The sequence below is a fragment of the Dermacentor albipictus genome, chromosome 4, assembly GCF_038994185.2.
Source record: "Dermacentor albipictus isolate Rhodes 1998 colony chromosome 4, USDA_Dalb.pri_finalv2, whole genome shotgun sequence".
In the NCBI taxonomy this organism is placed as follows: Eukaryota; Metazoa; Arthropoda; class Arachnida; order Ixodida; family Ixodidae; genus Dermacentor; species Dermacentor albipictus.
This window is the reverse complement of record NC_091824.1, coordinates 48,208,952-48,227,200: the sequence shown is the minus strand read 5'-3', so window position 1 is coordinate 48,227,200 and position 18,249 is coordinate 48,208,952. Positions and strand designations below refer to the sequence as shown.

General features: G+C 49.3%; 1 protein-coding gene across 5 annotated transcripts in view; it reads right to left on the bottom strand.

Moving 5' to 3' along the window:
• Positions 1–18,249, bottom strand: part of LOC135915395 (irregular chiasm C-roughest protein-like) — a 407,803-nt gene that overhangs the window by 45,226 nt on the left and 344,328 nt on the right. The window lies entirely within an intron of this gene.

Genomic DNA, 18,249 nt, shown 5'->3' with positions numbered 1-18,249 from the left:
GCAGAGGGAACGGCCACTCATTAGCATTTTGATCGAGAGCAGTAACTCTTTCCGAGGCCGAGAGTTGGAAAAGAACCGTACAAAAATAATAAGAAGAAAACCCCTCGACTCGGTGTACCCAACTTCCTCGTTTATTATGTTTTTTTCTTCATTTTCCTTTTAGCTTGGGAGTGGGGAAAAAAACGACCTATATATTTCTTTTTTCGTTCTCAGACAAATCTGACCCACGTAAATCACACATTCACTTAAATTCTAAACGGGAAAATGCAAGCGCACGCCCCTGCCGCCAGACACAAAATGAAGGGACGTTTTGATGACTCGGCGTTAAAAGAAAAGAGAAAGCGAGAGAGAACAGGGACACGGGATGAGAAACTCTGATCACTTCACATCTGCGAGGAAAAGGCAAGTAGGACAAACACACACACACAAAAAAGGATACGAAAGGCGAGAGCGCGGTATTGGTATAAAGGCTATATATACTGAACGAGCACACCCCGGTTTATAAAGGAAATAAATCAGCGCAGTCCAGCGAAGCGCGGACACGTACTCTCCCGAAGCCTCCATCCGACGAGGCTGCGAACGGGAGCCAGCGATACGGCGGCCCGTATCAAGTTCTATTTGATATTCGACAAGCACGACATCGGGGCGAAATCTGACGCGGTCATTTCCTTAAGACTGGCCATAACGCGAAACGAGCATCGGCACCGCCACCGCGCGGCTGCGATGTAAAAGCTCGGGCCCGGTGTCTCTCGCGCTAAGCCAGTTTAGCTGCTGCTGCAAGTGCGGAGTCTGTCCGCTATAGCCCGTACGAGCGAGAAGCATGCTCAGCGATGGGCGTCGGCAATTGGGAGTCGTATAGCAGAGGGAATTACTTAGAGTGCTTCCGATTTGTGTTGGCCTTTAGCGATACGGCGGCGGAGGCTTACATCAAATAAAACGCGAGAATTCGAAGGCGGAGAAACGACGCGGCATTAAGGAACCCTTTCAAGACGTAACTCAGGCGAATTGAGGTCAGGTCGAAGCTGTTTATATTTGGCGACTGTACGGCGGAGACAAGCTGCGCCACAAAAGCACACGCCCACGGATAGTCTCATAAAAAAGGGAGTCAGTGGCCTCTTCGTGCGTATTTATTTTTGTGCGAGTGAGTTTGGAAATGATGGCTACGATTTCTGGTCGAGTGACTTCGCGTTTGAAGTCTACTGAATTCGTCAACACAAACCAACCAGTCCAGTATAGTTATGTTCTTCTTACCAAGCGGCAGAGTAAAAAAAAAAATATTCGGCAGCATGTCACACTCATGTAACGCATGAGGGCGAAAGCCTACTGCACACTTGCCAATGCGCCCGTTTCGCATCGTGGCGTTGCTGCTTTCGCAGTTCGGGCTTCTTCGGCTCGCTGTCGACGCTTAGCTGCGGCTTTGCGCGCTCGTATAACGGGATCAGACTCGCGCCAACGACGTTTCTCTCGGACTTTACGTCGTTGCATCCTCTCAGCAGGGATTGAAACGTGCGCTGTTCTGCGTGTTGTGTGGGCGATTTCAATGATTGCAGGCGTGGTTCGCTTCACTTTGCCGAGGGCCTGTAGCCTCTGCATTGCGAGAGGGATGAGCGGTTGCATTTTTTGCTTGCTTAGCGGTGGTATGCGCCATTGCTGATGATGATAGTGCGTTGATGACAGTGCGTGCATTGAGCGAGAAGCCTGCGCTGGAGTTACGTCGAAGTGAAATAGAGCCATTTCGGCAAACACTAAAGAACGCTTCGCTAATGTAACCGACCCCTACATAAGCATGGGATCCGCCCGTTATTAAGATCACACCTTAGCCTTGTTTGGGGGTACGTTAGGTTATTATTATTATTATTATTATTATTATTATTATTATTATTATTATTATTATTATTATTATTCGTGATCGGTAAAGAACCCCCATCCTTCCTTTACTGGTAATGCGGATAGCACTGAAATTCTAGAACTACATGAAGGATTGTTTCACTAAGAAAGCACAGTATATACGATTTACGCGTGGTAGAACAAGCTGCTAAAGCTAGAAAAGAAAAAAAAGCAGACCGATAAATGAGGCATTCGACTATAAAACAAGCTTTTATTCTCGTCATCGGTGAGTTCAAACTTGCAAGTACACCTCTAACAGCTGCGAACACAGAGCACTTTGCGTTTATGCCCTACAGGGAGAAACGCAGCACGATAGCTCGAGAAACACGGGTTAGGCTGCGCCGCCAACATCAAGGACTGATTGCGTATGGAAAACAGGTGCGTTATACCGTGTTTGAGCTCGATGTTTAAGCGTAACGTTCACCGAACCATCTGCATGCGATTACAGCGCCGCCAAACGGCATAGCAAACCTTGGCCTGAACCGCGTCGTTAAAGTAACCACGGGGAACAGCTGAAAACAGAAAGACAGAAACAGAGGGAGAAAAAGAAAAGACAAGTAAAAAAGACAAATGTGAATCGAAAGAAGGCGCAACCATCATCACCGATTTAGACTGTGTTCATTATTATGTTGTATTTTTGTTTTGCGCAAGCCGTTCAGGTGCAAATATTTCACGCAGCGATTAGCACCCAGGCGTCTGAAATGCGCTCTGGCCGCTCGCCATTCAGCAGCGAGGCAGTCGTTTATCAAGTCGCTCGTTCGGGAAGGCAACAGCGAAGAAACCAACAAAAAGGGTAAACTCGAAAACACACGCCAATATAAAAAGAAAATGAAAGTAAGGGGCGGCCTAAACAAACAAGAGAGAAGACTACGCATTCTGTCTCTCTCTCTCGATCTCTTCTTCTACAGAGGCAGCGACGAAGCAACGCAGGGAATAATAATAATATCAAAATAATAAGCAAAAGAGCTCGAGCATCATCGTCATCGGCTCGCACCCTGCTTTCTCCGCAAGACGGCGAGCATCATCACAGCGCGCGGGCAGCCGAGAAGGGACCGCAACAAAGGATCCCACGAAAACAATGGCGGGAAACGGTGGGCGAGGAGGCGAAAGGAGCTAGCGCCAACACCCCTACGGAAAGTGGTGGCGGTGGCACGGAGCATACGCACACACAAGAGCGGTGTGCGCGGGCAGCCCCAAAGCGAACCATTCCTTCCTTCCTTCCTCCCTTCCTTCCTATCGCGTGTCTGTTATTGCCAAGACGAAAAAGAAAGAAAGAAAATAAGAAAGAGACCCCGAAGAAAACGAACGAGAACGCGCAAACACGCGCGTAAAACAAATAAACAAACAAACAAGAAAAGGAAGAAAGTGGTATCTGAAAATGGCGCACGACGCCGGCCCGCACAGTCGAGATGAAACCGGCCGACTAATGTGTCGGAGAGCCGCGCGCGCACTTGGGTATACAATGCACGTCGTCGATTGGGTAATTGAACCGATTGGCGCGCACTTCATCCGAGGCCACCCCTACTTTTACTTTGTATATATATATATATATATATATATATATATATATATATATATATATATATATATATATATATATATATATGGGTGGGCTGCGTCCAACCGACTCGCCGCCGCCCGCCACCCATCTATACACGGAAAGCACGGCGAGCTACCACGACGAGCCAGCGCTCCAAGCAGCGGGGAACGCCGAGCGTGCGCGATGATCGAATCCAATAAATTCTGAACCGGCGTCGCCGGAAAGTGAGGTGCGCGCGCTTGTGTGTCTGTTTTCTTAGGGCGGCCCGCTTGCGTGCGTGCGTGCGTGTTGTACAGCGTATATAGGTTTGGCACGAAGGGGGCAACAAAAGAGCGCCGGTAAAATGAAACGCGAGAAGCAGACAGTGTTCGAGGATGAGGAGGAGGATGAGGAGGAGGGGGAGTGACGAAAGGGAGAGGGGCCCTCCCACGGAGGTCCGCAAGACGGGCGCAACGGAAGGCGTTGCGGCGGAAAGGGATTGGTGGAGAGGGCGTGAAAGTGTGTCGGCGACTTCGGGAGGAGCCGGCGAAGAAACCGAGATATATAGTACGAAATACGGGCAACGGGAATTGGAAATTCGATAGGCGTGCACCGTAAATCACCTACATTGAGGTACCCTTCCCCCTCCTGTTCACTACGTTCGCGGCTGGCCTCACCTATTCCGAGAGTCTGCCTTTTCGCTGTTGCTTTTCCTTCGACTGAAGAAAGGAAGCAAGTTGCGGGATCGCAGGATATTGTGAAGACAAGCTAAAGGAAAAGAAAATGTGAAGAAGGAATGGGAAACGAGGTGAAAGCCGCAGAGACGCCGCGTAGTCACTCGCAACTTGAAAAACCGCGCGCGCAAAAAAAAGAAGGAAAGTTATGGAAATGCATGTAGTCATACAAGTGGGAAACCAGAGAGCAGCAAAGCGTCCAGCGGGCGTCAGACGTTGGCGCACGCTGAGGCAAGAAAGCCACTTGAGACGACAGAAAAAGACGTAAACCTGGATCGTATGCGGCGAGCCGAACGTTGTCGCGTAAGCAGAGGAAGACAAGGCAGAATAAGAATGAAGTGGCCCAAGACGCGTCGAAAGAAATATACAGTCAGCACCGGAACTTCTTTCCCGTGCAAAGATGCGCAGAATAGCGCCACAAAAAGGGAAAACTTACACGGAGAGATGTTTTTGTTTTCTAGCGACAAAGCACGGAAAGCCTGTCGTGCAACGCCAATCGTGCATCGACGAATACACCGAACAGCTTTACGACCAAGATACAAGGCGATCGAAACGGGAACTACAACATTCCACGGGCAAGCTACGTAGGCTACTGCCCGCTTGATTTAAGAGCCGTATCCAACGCAAACAACATACATCGTCGGAATAGATAGTTTTAGCATATCCGTGTATGTACTGCAGTTTGCGGGATGCCGATATTCCGGCGACGAGAACAGCAATTGCGGTTGTAGTGGCGACATCTGGGGGCAGTTTTGTTCAACAACAATGCGTCAGAGACAATTTATTTCTTCATTTTATGCTGCTTTCGTAGCGGGAAGAAATATTCGAAGCCAATTTGCACTCATGATTAAGGCGTTACCAACGCTTTTACACCAGCGATTCAGTAACACACAATGAGCCACTGCAATAATAATAGTCTTGTACGCTTTGGTTGAATTGAACATCGCCAGTTGGCGCCATGTTGCTACTAGAGTGTTTTTTTTCCTTTCTTTCTTGTTTAATTTAGGTAGGACATTAGGCACTATAATAATAAGAGCTTGGTGGCGCAACCCACCACCCCGTTCCAAAGGGGACGCTCATAACATCCGTCCATACATCCAGTGCTGTTGACAGTATTGGTGAAAAATGAAAAATAGAAAGCAGCGAAGAGATTGATAGAACCCTAGAGGTTACAGGGCATAGGTAGCTGTACAATATACATGTAGAGGTAGAGGTTTCAATGAAGAATGAAAAGATCAAGGAGAGATGCTCAGATAGATGTAAAACATGATTAGATGGAGCAGGTCAGGGGACTTTGGCGTCTGATTTCAAAGGGGATGCCAATCATCATCATCATCATCATCATAATCATCATTTTATTTCTAGGTTTCCGGTATGCGTAAATAGTACCTAAGACACTTGCGGACAACCTAAAACACATGTTGTAATATGCACCCCCCCTCCCCTCACGTAATTCCCTCGGGCCTTTAAGATATGAATAGAATAGTGTCTAAAAAGGGTGTACATTCTGTCACGAAACATGGCATTGCAAAAGTAAACAGAGCTGTTCTGTTCAATATTATGCATGGGTTGCTGTAAAGATATTGAAGTAAAGAATACTTTGGCTACATATTTTTTCTATGTTTACTATTATAAGCCCTGGTCGCGGCAAGCTTTTTTTTTTATGAATTCTCGTCTTGAACGTAATTATTTTCCATAACTACCATGACAATGGGTACCAGGATAAATTATTATGTCTCCACGAGCACCCGCTTGTGCTCAACAAGGCCCAACCCTAAGCGGGCTCTGTGTTTTGGCCTTGTTGGACTATAAGTGGGACTCCAAGCGGGCCTTGTGTTTTGGACTTGTTGAACTCTTAAGTGGAACTCTAAGCGCACCTTGTGCCGGGGCTGCCGATAACCGGACACACGATCGTGCGCGCATCTCCTTATCCGCGCGTGGCATTCGTGTTCGCCGACGCTGATGACATTCAAGCGCAGCCGTTGTACGCTGCCTTCTCACAAACACTTATCGTGGTCTCTCGAAGTGTTCTAGGTGTCCTTGTGTTCCCTTACGTGTCCTCCTTTCTCTTTCGGCACACAACTACCTAATCTCTGGCAATGCACACTGCACTGGTGCCCTAAAGTCAGCAGAGATAATTTGCAATGTATCTTCTTTCTTTATGCAAAGCGTATTTTTCCTTGGAAAGCATATTTAGCGCCAGCGAACAAGGACAGAAGGGAGACGACACCACAATGCGCTCCTTGTTGTTCCTTGTTCGCTGGCGCTGAATATGGTTTCCAAGTCACTTTACCAACATGCCCAACAAATGGCAATGCTGATATTTTTCCTTGTTCTAGGGAAAAGTCTGTATGCTTCCGCGCTGCCTTTATGTCAGTTGCAATTCACTTCGTTTTCAGAAACAACAACAAACAACAAGAGCTGTTCTTGTCAGAAAGGAAAGCGTATTTCGTGAGATGATGCTTCTTGATTTTGCATTCTGCGAAATCGCACAAAGTTAAGCGCAAAACACTCAAACGAAAGAAGAAGAGAAAAAGAAGAGCAGCTAATCGTGTTTTCTTCAACGCTAGCGTAAGAGTAAGCGCCTTGAGAGCATACTTCCCTGGCGCCAGCGGACTGCCCTGAAAACACAACAACCAATCGCACTTCGACGCCCGTAATAGCGACCGAAGGTGTCACTTCTACGACGACACGTCCCGCAAAGCGAACCTGTCGTCCCCCCGTTGGCAGCATTATTCACCCTCGCTTCCCCCGCGCTCCGTATAAGTACACCGCCGAGGCGTCTCTGGAGACGGTCTGCGCGCGAGGAGAAGAGGGGGAGGGTATCGGTTCGCTGCAGCGGCGTCAATTTCGAGTCGGGAAGAAACGACCACCCCCGCTCTCTCCTCAGCAGGGCCCGCCGACGCGCGTAGCCGTGTCCTCCTCTGACGTGGCGCGCGCCGTTCCGCTAACGATTCAGAGCCATTAACAGCGACGACCAGGTACAGCGGGGGCCACCATGTACGGGTTGACTTGCCCTCCCGCGCCACCCTTTCTACACTACGCGGGCTTCCCTCCCCGTCATATGTTTCGACGCCGGGTCCGGCCGAAGGGGAGGTGGGGGGGAGTCTCGGCACCCTCGAGCCTGACCGCCGCGCAGCGGTGTCACGCCAGGGGCGTCAACGTCGCCCCGGCGGCCCGCCAAAAAAACTCGAGACTGGTCGTTATGAGAGCCGCGGAATCGCGGAAACAGCCAGCGCCCAGGGCCTCTCTTTCCTCCGCTCCCCCTCGCCCCGGGCCGCGCCTTCTTGCCAGACCGCCCGCTGTCCGAGAACGCGGCCCCGAGCCGACGACATCGACGCTGTTGCCGCCTCGGGGCCCGCCTGAGAATCGTTCATCACCCGGTTTTATTGCAGCGGCGATATATAAGCGGCTAGCAGATTCGAGCTGCCATGGGAGTTGCGGCGAAAGGGAGAGGAGAAGGGAAGCGAGGCCTCGTGCGAGCCCTGGCAGAGAGGAGAGGGAGAGAAAACGATGGACGCCAAGAAAAATCTTGGTTAAAGTTCAGGGCAGGCCACCGAGATGGCTGCGGTGAGAAAGAAAAGAAATCCAGAGAAGAGAAAAAATATGGCCCTCATAGCGTGCGCGGCAGTCAAGCTGGCTCGTTTGCTGAACATATTTGAGCTGCGCTTGTGTTACGTCGGTGCCCGCTGATGTCGTTGGCAATCTTCGTTCCGCTCTGCTTTTTGGTCCCTCTATTTGTGGTGGCACGAAAAGGAACGCTCCTGCGTGTGTGTACGTGTGCGCTGGTTTGTGTGAATGAGGACAGGGGGAATGACCGGAACGAAAGAAGTGGCGAAGCTCAGGTGAAAGCGAGAACGATACTTAAAATCGGTGCCAAACGCAACAAAATTAGCGCGAACTTGCCAAACACCGTAAATGGCATCTTCTACACATGCTTCAAAAAATACGCCACGAACAGGCCTCGCGCTACATACAGAGAAAAAAAAATGCCTCAAATACATAATAGCGCACCCCGCCCCCCTTGGGCGATCTCGACGTATTCCCAGGATTGCTCTTACCCAATCGCCATCCATTACCCTTATTGACAAAAATGCCCCAATGACTGCATATATTAACGAACGCATACCGAATCAATGATCAGCCCCTCTTCCCTCCACCAACACTCAGACGTGCGGCTGAAGAGTCTGGGTCACAAATAAAACATGAGGCCTCCCGGTCATACGACTAACGCTCGGCACATTTAGCCGGTGCCGTGCCTGTGATGTAAATCAAGCTGCGAGCCTTCACTAAGTGGCGATTTAATCGTGCCGGAAAGCTGGAACATCATGAAGTTGTGCAAGAACACACAACACGCAAACGATAACGGGCGGCCCGTATAACTTACGCTCTGAGGCTGGCATTACAGTTCAATACAGAAGTTGGCTCAAGTAAGACGAGTTGCACTATTAAATTAGGACAATGCGTGTAACTTAGTATGCGAAATGCTTACTTAGCTAGTGAGGACAGCGCCTCCTGCTTTGGAAAGCTTGTAACGTCATAAGCGTAGCGAATTGTTCGCGGGAATAGCGGCAACATTTCACGCAGAGAACGCGTGGAGTAACACCAATAACAAAAAAAAAAGAGAAAGATGAAACACACACTTCAACGGCGACGTGCGAAGCCGCTATATCTACGTACGTTGCCAAAGCGCTACACATTCGGCACGTGTCCTATCAACGGCTGCGCAGTTCGGGCAAATCGCTGGCAAACATGCGACCGGAAGCTTTGCGCGGCAGTGAGCCGGAAGTGCCAGGAACTTCCGCCCGCTCGTCCGTCGTAGGCGAGACGACACCGTCCAGAGCTCACAATATGTCTCAGCAATAGCAATACCGCCTGCGGCACCAACTGGTAGCTCACTTTTATATATATATATATATATATATATATATATATATATATATATATATATATATATATATATATATATATATATATATATATATATATATATATGTGTGTGTGTGTGTTGGCGCTCGGAGATTCGGCAGCCTTTTCCAGGTCTACACTTTGTCAGTGAAAAAGGGACGACCTTATATTATATCTCCGCTGGTGTTTGCACTCACGGTGCTGGCAGTGAACTTAGCTTAGCGAGACCTGTGAACGCGCCTCCCACTGAGCGCATTTCTTTTCTCGCGAGACAGCAAAGAAGACACATGTAAGGAAATACTCGCACGGGAATATTTACATCCATTTGAGTAATGTTTTGACGACGAGGAAGCGAGGAGCGTCCACCGTCTCCTTGACTACTTCGGTCATTTCTTCCTTTCGCTTTCTTTTTTTATAGTCTCTATCTATCTTACCACGTTTACGGCAGTGCGTAGCGCGAAGGCTACGTTCCGGGACGCGATTCCCAAGCGTGCCTCTTATTGGCCGTTGGGACTGACATATTGGCCTTTGCAACGCACTCTCCTAAACTTGGTTGACGGGCATGGAGAACAAAAACAAAACAAAAGTAAACAAAATAATGCAGACGCATTCTTCGTTCACCTACTCGGCTAGCGCCTCATGTCGAACAAAAGGAGGTGCGAACAGGAAGAAGAGAGAGAGAAAAGGATGATCAGGTCAGCTGCAGTTCCTCTGCCCATTTTCTTCAGCTTCAGACGCGTTCGCTCGAGCCATTATTATTAATGCCGGCTGGGCCGCTCTAATTAGCGCCGTTTTCCTGCAAATCTCAGCCACCTCCGAGCGCCGCTCTCTCGTGCGACTCCGCCAACGAAGCCGGGGCCCGCCAGCCGGTGGGCGTGCGGGTGTTTATTAAAACAACGAAGGAGCTCATTTGGGGAGATGCTATCCGGCGTCCAAGGGGTGTGGCGTCGACAGCTGACCCGCCTTCGCTCCTTCTGGCCCTCCGGTCGAGACCCGCGCGGCGATAGCGGGAGAGATAAGCCCCCACCGCTCGCGGCAGCACCTTCCAACGTGGCGACGCCGCTCTGAGAGACAGCTCTCGTGTGCGTGCCTGCGAGGAATTCCCCGAGCATCGCCGATCACCACCGTTGTCGTTGTCGCCTTCCGCCCACTGGGCGAGAGCGATTAGCGCCGCGCGATCGACACGCGTGTTTGCTATTCGGTGGCGGAGGCGTGTTTTTTTTTGTTGTTTTGTTTTGCATTGTTGCTTGGCGTGTTTGTTGGTTCGTGAGTGGACCTCGTTACTCAGCGCGAGCCTTTGTGTGAAGAGGTGCCGCGTAGAGAGAGGCGGTGCTGCTGAGTGAGCGGTTTGGGCAGAAGCGCGCAGGCGACGGCCGCGCAAAGCGCTCAGACGTGCGAGAGTGGCAGTTTCGTAGAGGAACACACGAGTTTTCGCAGCGCATATCCCAAATACTTATATATACCAACTAATCAGGTTTTCTTTTTATCATTAAATAAAGGACATTGGAGCATTTACTAAACGTTAGTTCAGGACTTCATAGGATGTTGCTCGTTCATTCTGATGCAACCAGGAAAATGGCTCTGTGGACTAAACAGACGACTAAATTCAAGAGCTACAGATAAGCAACCATGTTCAGCCAGATGAATTTGCACGTCACGTAACGACAACTACGCAATGTTGAGTAACCGGGAGCTTCATACGCTTGCAATGTCTATCATGAAGAGTATTCAGCTTTAGCTAATGGAAACGCTTACTGCTTCTTTTTGTCCGAACTTTATGCGGCCGGCAAAGAGTATCTGCGATCGTCTAACGACACACATAAAAACCGTACCAACAGCCTTCACCGAAGGTCCAGTCATGCCTGTCTGGTTCCTGCAAAGGGTGCACCGCCACAAAGTAAAATGCATTGGGGCAAAGTCATCATCCTGCGTGATGAAGTGCAGGAAAGCATTCGTAGATAGTCGTGACGATGTGAAGGGGCGTTTCTTCCGGGTATCGTTTCGCAGGAAATGTGGTGCATAGTTACTAATAGATGAAAACACCAAATTCATGAATAGGGGGCACAATTTGTGGCAGAGTGTCGTCTCGAGCGCTCTCTACCGTAGCCGAAGAGCACTCAGGAGGTAAGACCGAGCCGCTGTTCGAAAAGAAACAGCCGCGAAAGCCTGACATAATGAAAGAGACAACGATATTGTAGACATGATTTGAGAATAGAGGGAAAGTATGCGAAATGTGAGCCTGCCGATGAAGAAAGCGGGGCCAATGTGCATATCCAGCCCATTGTCTAGCCATCTTGTACGTTTCCATGATAATAGCCGGACAAAGAAAACTGACCAAACATTTGAAAGCATAAATTACCTTCAGTTATTTCTTCTCATTTCACTGATGTAATATAGAAATTTTAGTAACATTCAATACAGGGTTACTTATACAACAATACCATAGTCAAAAAGCCGTTCGACCTTAACAAAATATTCTAGGTCCGTATCGACAATATGGGCTACAGTGGTCCGGGATGAAGGAGACAAGACAGCGATAATATAATTACCGAAGCCGGCTGGCCAGCCCTTGCGAACGAAAAACTATGAACGCTACCCGTGAATCTGTAGTGCACAAACCGATTATCTGGGCTGTAGTGTTATTAGTGCGCACATTATTATGTGTAATGGAGTACGTACTCCTGAAGGTCATGCGTGTATGTGACGTTTGCATGGACAATAGCGACCGCGCAAAAAAATGAGCTCTTTCTCTTAGACGTAAAACAAAAAGTAAAAGAAAAGGAAACCACGAGCAAATACTTTTTCATCACCAATACTCACTGCAGGAACTACACTTTATTGTTCATTGCAGCAGAGCTATTGAAGGGAAATGCAATATAGAGACTTAATGGACTTGTCAATCTACCTACTTGCTTGACCTGACCTGACCTTTGTTAAACAGGCTTGCTTTGCTCCAAGCTTGGCAAGAAACGTAATTATTAGTATGGATGTGTGCCGGTAGGCAAAGCGCAAGGGTCGTTAAAAATAATAATAATAAGCGAGTGCTCGCCGACAGCATTCAAATTCGTGGCACGTCACGAACACGCTAGCGCCCACCAAAGGCAAGAAATAAAGATAAACAGATTTTTGGTGAATTATCAAAAACACACAGACGTTAGAAATCACGTGAGCGGCTATTTCCCTCCTGCTTCCTTGCGACGCCTGCTGGTGACAGCCGAAGGATACGCATAGCTCTGCGTGACTCAACAATATGAAAGAATAGTAAGCCTACCACATTTACTCGTACAAGACCCGCACTCCTTTTTCGGCATCTTGCCACGGCGTGGCTCTTACACGAGTCAAGCATACGAGCCACTAAAACTCACGGATGACGCCGTGAATGACGTTCAGAATAACGTAAACCAGTGGCCACAGACTACACTCTATCACACATTACTTCGAGATTCAGCACTGGCGTTAGGCTTAGATTCTTAATTCTTACCGCTCCTGATGTCGCTTGCGTCGTCACCAGATATGGTAGTCATGCGGATGCCTGCCTTGTGGCGCGTAACTTTAGTGCTCCCGCTAACCTCCCCCCCCTCCCCCTTCAACCTTTCTTTTTTGCTTCGTTCTTTAACAAATTTGGCCTGAAAAGTAAGAGGTGGGGGGGGGGGGGCGGAGGTCTTAGACGAGGGTAGGTACTACAGGCGTAAATACGGTCCGTAAACTGGGGGCACGACACCGCGCCTAAATCTTTCAAAAAAAAAACATTTCTCGAAGAAACTTTACGATCGAGTTCAGCCTTATCAGCTTTCCGGCGTCACTCTTAAATAAATAAAGAGCCAAGCACATCGTGCTTACAATACGTGCGACGCGCGTGAGCGAACCCTTGTTTCTGGGGCACCTCCCACCCGAGTTATCCACTTCCATAAGCAGCAGCAGAAACAGGATAGCTGGAAGCGGGGAGACTTTTTGAACATAGCACGCGGGTCGGCCTGTAGCTGCTGCTGATGACGACATGTTCAGACTGCGTCTGTGACGACGACAGGCGTTTCCCTTCGTCGAGCCAAAAAAACTCGCGCGTAGGCGCCACGTTCGCTATTTTCAGGCATCGCAGTCACTGAATGCGCAGGAAAGAGTTAGAAAAAAGAAAGGACGACTAAATGAATAAGAGCCGCGGTTGAAATACAAAGCACGCATCGCTGCTTTGGCATGGAGAGAAAGAGAGAGAGAGAAAGAAAAGTATCAGAACAGAATCTTGCAACGTCTGCTGTTCGTATTCCCAGCCACGCGGTAACGACTGGTAATACAAGAGGACGGCTCCGCACCGATGAGCGAGACAGATTGCCGCGCGGTCTGCGAGAGATTCTGAGTGACAGCCGAACTGGAGAGTTGGCAGACGAAGTAGGTTTCCTCGTGTCTTTGTTTTGTTTGGTCATATTACTTGTTTCCTTTTATTGCGCTTCCCGCTCCGTAAAATACAAGAAGACCTGGCCGGCAAACTACTATTCTTTTTTTTTTTTTCCTGTTCTACCTCGTGACGGGTGCAGCTTCGGAAAAGCTGTGCTGTTACTCTGTTACTCTCACACCGAGGATGATTAGAGCCGAGACATAAACGAAATTAACAAGGGTGAAAAGAAAAGTTGCTAAGCCGCACGTATGCTAAGTTAACAGACGAAGAAGAAAGAAAAATAAAGAGGCAGCCCGGTGGTAATCTGTCAGCCATTATGTTTTCGACTACGCTAACGAGTGTGCCGGCTATTTATACGGTGAAAAGGCCAAGACGAGAGAGCTTTTCACACGCGAAAAAAAGAAAGAGAACATAAAATAAGCAGATGTCTTCCTTTAGGTGAGTTGGTGCTTGGCCTTGTCTATCTTTGATGGTTCCTCAACGAGGAGCGAGAAACGTACCTTCAGCTTCGAATGTCAGCAGGGAGCGGTGACGCGGAGCTGTCGAGTATACGCCGAGAGAAAAGCCATTAACCCGAAGGTACAGGGACAAAAATAAAACATATTGAAGGGGCAGTTGTGAGAAGCGACAGCTATTTCTTCTTGCCGGTTGCATGCCAAGGAAAAGATAACGAGAACGAAAGACAGATGAGAGAAGGAGAGAGAGAATATAACCGTCATAGATATAAATCCCAGCTTTCGTTACTACTACTAGGAAGGAAAGAGAAAAGCAGAAGGCATGGTGTTTAAGCAGAATAACGTCCGGTTGGCTACCGTACACGGGGGAAATGGGAAAGGGGAAAACAGAGATGACAGGGACAATAAGGAATAAAGAACGAGTGAATCACGAAAGTATAACTTTGCTCCTGCAAGAGCTTCTGCCTTGAAAGGAAAACGCTTCCGTTCAGCGTGATAAGAGGAGTGCTTCCTCACGAACGAGTAGAGCAGTATTCCTGGAAGGACCGCGGATAGTCCAAAGGGAAGTGTTGCGCATTCTTCTCACATTTCTGCGAGAGACTGGGCTGATCGACAAATGGTGGAATGTTTGGCGCAGAGAGAGACGATCAGGTGGAGCTATTGACGGCCAGACCAAGCCTGTGGCAACACCTTCGCCACCTCCTATAAATTTGCAGACCTGCTTGTGTCAAGTGGTGCAGAAACTCCTCTAAGACAAACGTTGATCGCATGCTGCGCAGCATGTTTTTATTTGTTGTGGTGAGAAAGAACGGGAAACCAGAATTCTCCTGATAGCACCGTAAGCGCCTAGACGGTGGCTGACGCCTGAACATCAGCCAACAAAGGAAGTGGTGTTGAGGAGAAAGTAGAGAGGGGAGGAAAGTAGGAGAAACTGAGAAGGGGAAGGTGTAGAGAAGAGGGGCTATGTGTAGTATTTACAGCGTTCACAAAAAATGTGGGGTATGGCTTGGTGTGCTCTGAAAATTATGTGCGAGCATTGTGCTCGTATAAGCGGATGGTGCACGTTCTACAGCGAAGCTGTTAGCCTCTAGTTGGTCGGAATATTTTTTGTAAGCATGCGCGATGCTCACACAAAAACAAACGGCAGTTGTAAGGCTTTGTGCTTGAGTTTCCGCGTAACAGAATTAAATTTTCTCGTATATCCGAATTACAATCCGGTGCTATCATGTCCGCAAGTTGTGTGTAACACGTACCTTACGAATTTTATGCCACATTTTTCTTTGAGAAATCCAATCAGTTCAATGACGCACTTGCGCTAGGCGGACGGCCTACAAAAACGAGGATATGCGCTGTGCCTAACGGTACCACCACCTAGAGGCCGCAGCCACTCAGACAGACCTCAACCGGCAGCTGAAGTGTGGGCCCGTCCTGCGGTAATTTTTGATGAGTCAGGCGGAAAGCTTTCCATTAAGTTATGATGCATGCTCCTAAGGTCGCTCGACTCGGCCGTGTGCGCCAGTCGATCTACGGGGTTTTGTTTGGTTCAGTGGAACCCAGAGCTAGAACCGGTGGCGGCGCACCCTTGGTTGGTCGCGCTGCTCCGCGGACGGCTTTGGTGCTCTGCATGGTTGTATGCCTTGGCCTCTTTTGCGCCGAGGCAGTCCGAAGGTCAGTCAGGCTCGAGTCCTGTACGACCAGCACGGCTGTTTGTGTGTTGCGTGCGGTAACTTTGTGTTGCTGCACCACAACAGCCCCCTTGTCCGGGAAGGACCGTTGGCCCGAACCAAGTCCCCCCACCCAGTCAACCCGGGTTGTGGGGGAGTACCGGGGTCGACGTATCGGATGATGATGGGTTGATGAGATATGTATGCTCATGGACGCGGTGCCTTCAAAGGTGCCAAGTCCTCCTCCCATCTGACAACGGTACATCCACTCGCACGGTCAAATGAAGGCGGGATTTTTTTTTCTTTTTCGATTGTTTTACTGGATTCTTTAGCTCTTTTTTTTACCATATCCTTAGAACGCAGGTTTCCTTTTGTGACTTACTCTTTCCTGTACCCGATGGCGCTGCACGTTGTTGTGCCATTACCACAAGCCCGGATTCCGAATCTGCAAGATGCGGAATCTATCGTGCGAGCGCCAGAATTCTCCCTTCACAAGACAAGATGCTGCGCCTTCGTGCGGGAGAAGCCTCGGCGGAGCAGCGTGTTTTGACGTGTCCGCGTGTGCCCGACGGCCCGGCGCCGCACCTCCCTTGCCTGGAGGTGACCGCGCGCGCGAACTTTGAACCGAGTGGCCAGCGCGGTCGCTGGTTGGACCCCTCGGACGACCGTCCTGTGCTGACTTTGTATTGGGCCGTTTGAGTGACAATGGGCCTCGGGGATTATAAAAGCAGCAACACGCCGCTCGAAAACAGGATCTGCCGACCCCACCGGGAGAGAGTGTCGCTCCCGACTGGGGTGAGATGTGTAACGCGTTTTCGCCGGACGCCGTCGTGCGAGAACAGTCGCGTTTGTGTGAGCTCTCGGCCCCAGTGCCGATCCGTTTATGTCCTGTATGATAACCTGTATATAATGTATAAAGTCCCTTTTGTTATTCTCATCGACGCCAGGCTCGGAGTCTTCGCTACCAACGCTCTGTCACGAAACGGGTGAAGAGCGCTACGGGACCACAAAGCCGTAATCGTGGTGCAGCGGTACAAGTTCGTAATACTGGCGGCACCGGTTGGATGTCGTAATACTGGTGGCACCGGTTGGAAGTTCGTAATACTGGTGGCACCGGTTGGAAGTTCGTAACACTGGATGGCAGCTACGGGATTGACCGGCATCAGCTACCTCGGCGCGGTGAGTGCCTGAAGTTTACCTCAAACACCAGACTTTCTCTGACACAGGTTATAGTAGCTTAGGGAAGGATTTGGTGTTGCATTGTGATAACCTTGTGTGTTTCAAGCCTAGTAAGAGTGTTTTGAAAACCAGGGGATGCTGAGGGGGTAGACAGGGCAGTGTGTGAAATACTTGCATATGTCTTACTAGTAGCATTATAGTAGCGTACGGCAGGTATATTCAAAAAGGGTAAACAGCAGGAGGACAGTGTGAACGATGGAGAAGTACAAGGTGAAGGAACTTCTCGAAATTTGTGAGGAGTTGGGCATTGAGTTGGGCTCAACTAAAAGAAAGAATGCGATCCTTGAGGTCATGAGGACTGGGGACGTAACGGCTGAGGAAGCCGCAGAGGCCTTGGCGGGTATCAATGAACGTCGGGAAAGGGAGGAAAGGGAGAAGGAACGTTGCGAGCAGGAAAGGAGAGAACAGGAACGTCGCGAAGAGGAAAAGGAGGAAAGGAGAGAACAGCAACGTCGCGAGGAGGAAAAGGAGGAAAGGAGAGAGATTCGTGAGCACGAGCTTAAAATGAAAGAGTTGGAGATCCGAAATAACTCGCCGGCGCCTAGTCTCACTTCTAACGTTCCAAGAATACGCGATCAACTTCCACCCTTTGTCGTCGGAGAGGATATGGCCAAATACCTCGTGAAATTTGAGCACGTGTGTGAACGGAATAGCATTGAGCGATCCCTTTGGGCACAGAATCTGTTAGCGTTGCTCCCTGGGGAGGCATCAGACGTAATAACTTGCTTATCGAAAGAGGCGTTTGAGAGCTACAGTGATGTGAAGGAAGCGCTACTGCGGAAGTACAAATTGTCGCCCGAAGCTTTCCGGCAGAGGTTCCGGTATGCAAAAAAGGGTAAGGAGTCGAATGTTGACTTCGCGTTTCGTCTAAAAGCCGACTTGGTGGAATGGCTGAAGGGCGAAGAGGTTTACGACGACCGCGACAAAATTGTCGAATGCATCGCGTTGGAGCAGTTCTACCGTTGCATTGATGAGGATGTCCGGCTCTGGCTGCAAGATAGGCTAAAGGAGGTTAAGCTAAACAAGGCAGCAGAGTTAGCGGAAGAGTATTACACCCGCCGCAGCTTGCACAGCAAGGCAGTGCGTGTAGAAAAAGCAGATAGAAGAGATGTGTTTTACGGGAAGCCCGACGAACGGAAGGAAATCACGCGTCGCGAGTTTCAGGACGACGAGTCCCTTCCCAAAGAAACTGTAAGGGATGGACAGAATGCATCTCAGAATGATGACGATGGTCCGAAACAGCGAAACGAAATGACGCGTTCTTTTGAAAAACGGAGACCGTTAACCTGCTACAATTGCAAAAAGCAAGGGCACATCGCTGCAAGCTGCCCAGAGAGAATTGCTTTTGCAACGATACGGGAAACTCACAAGAACATACGTCTATTGGAGCCCTATGTGCAGGAAATTAAGGTAAACGGCAAGAAGTGCCGAGCACTGCGGGACTCTGCAGCAA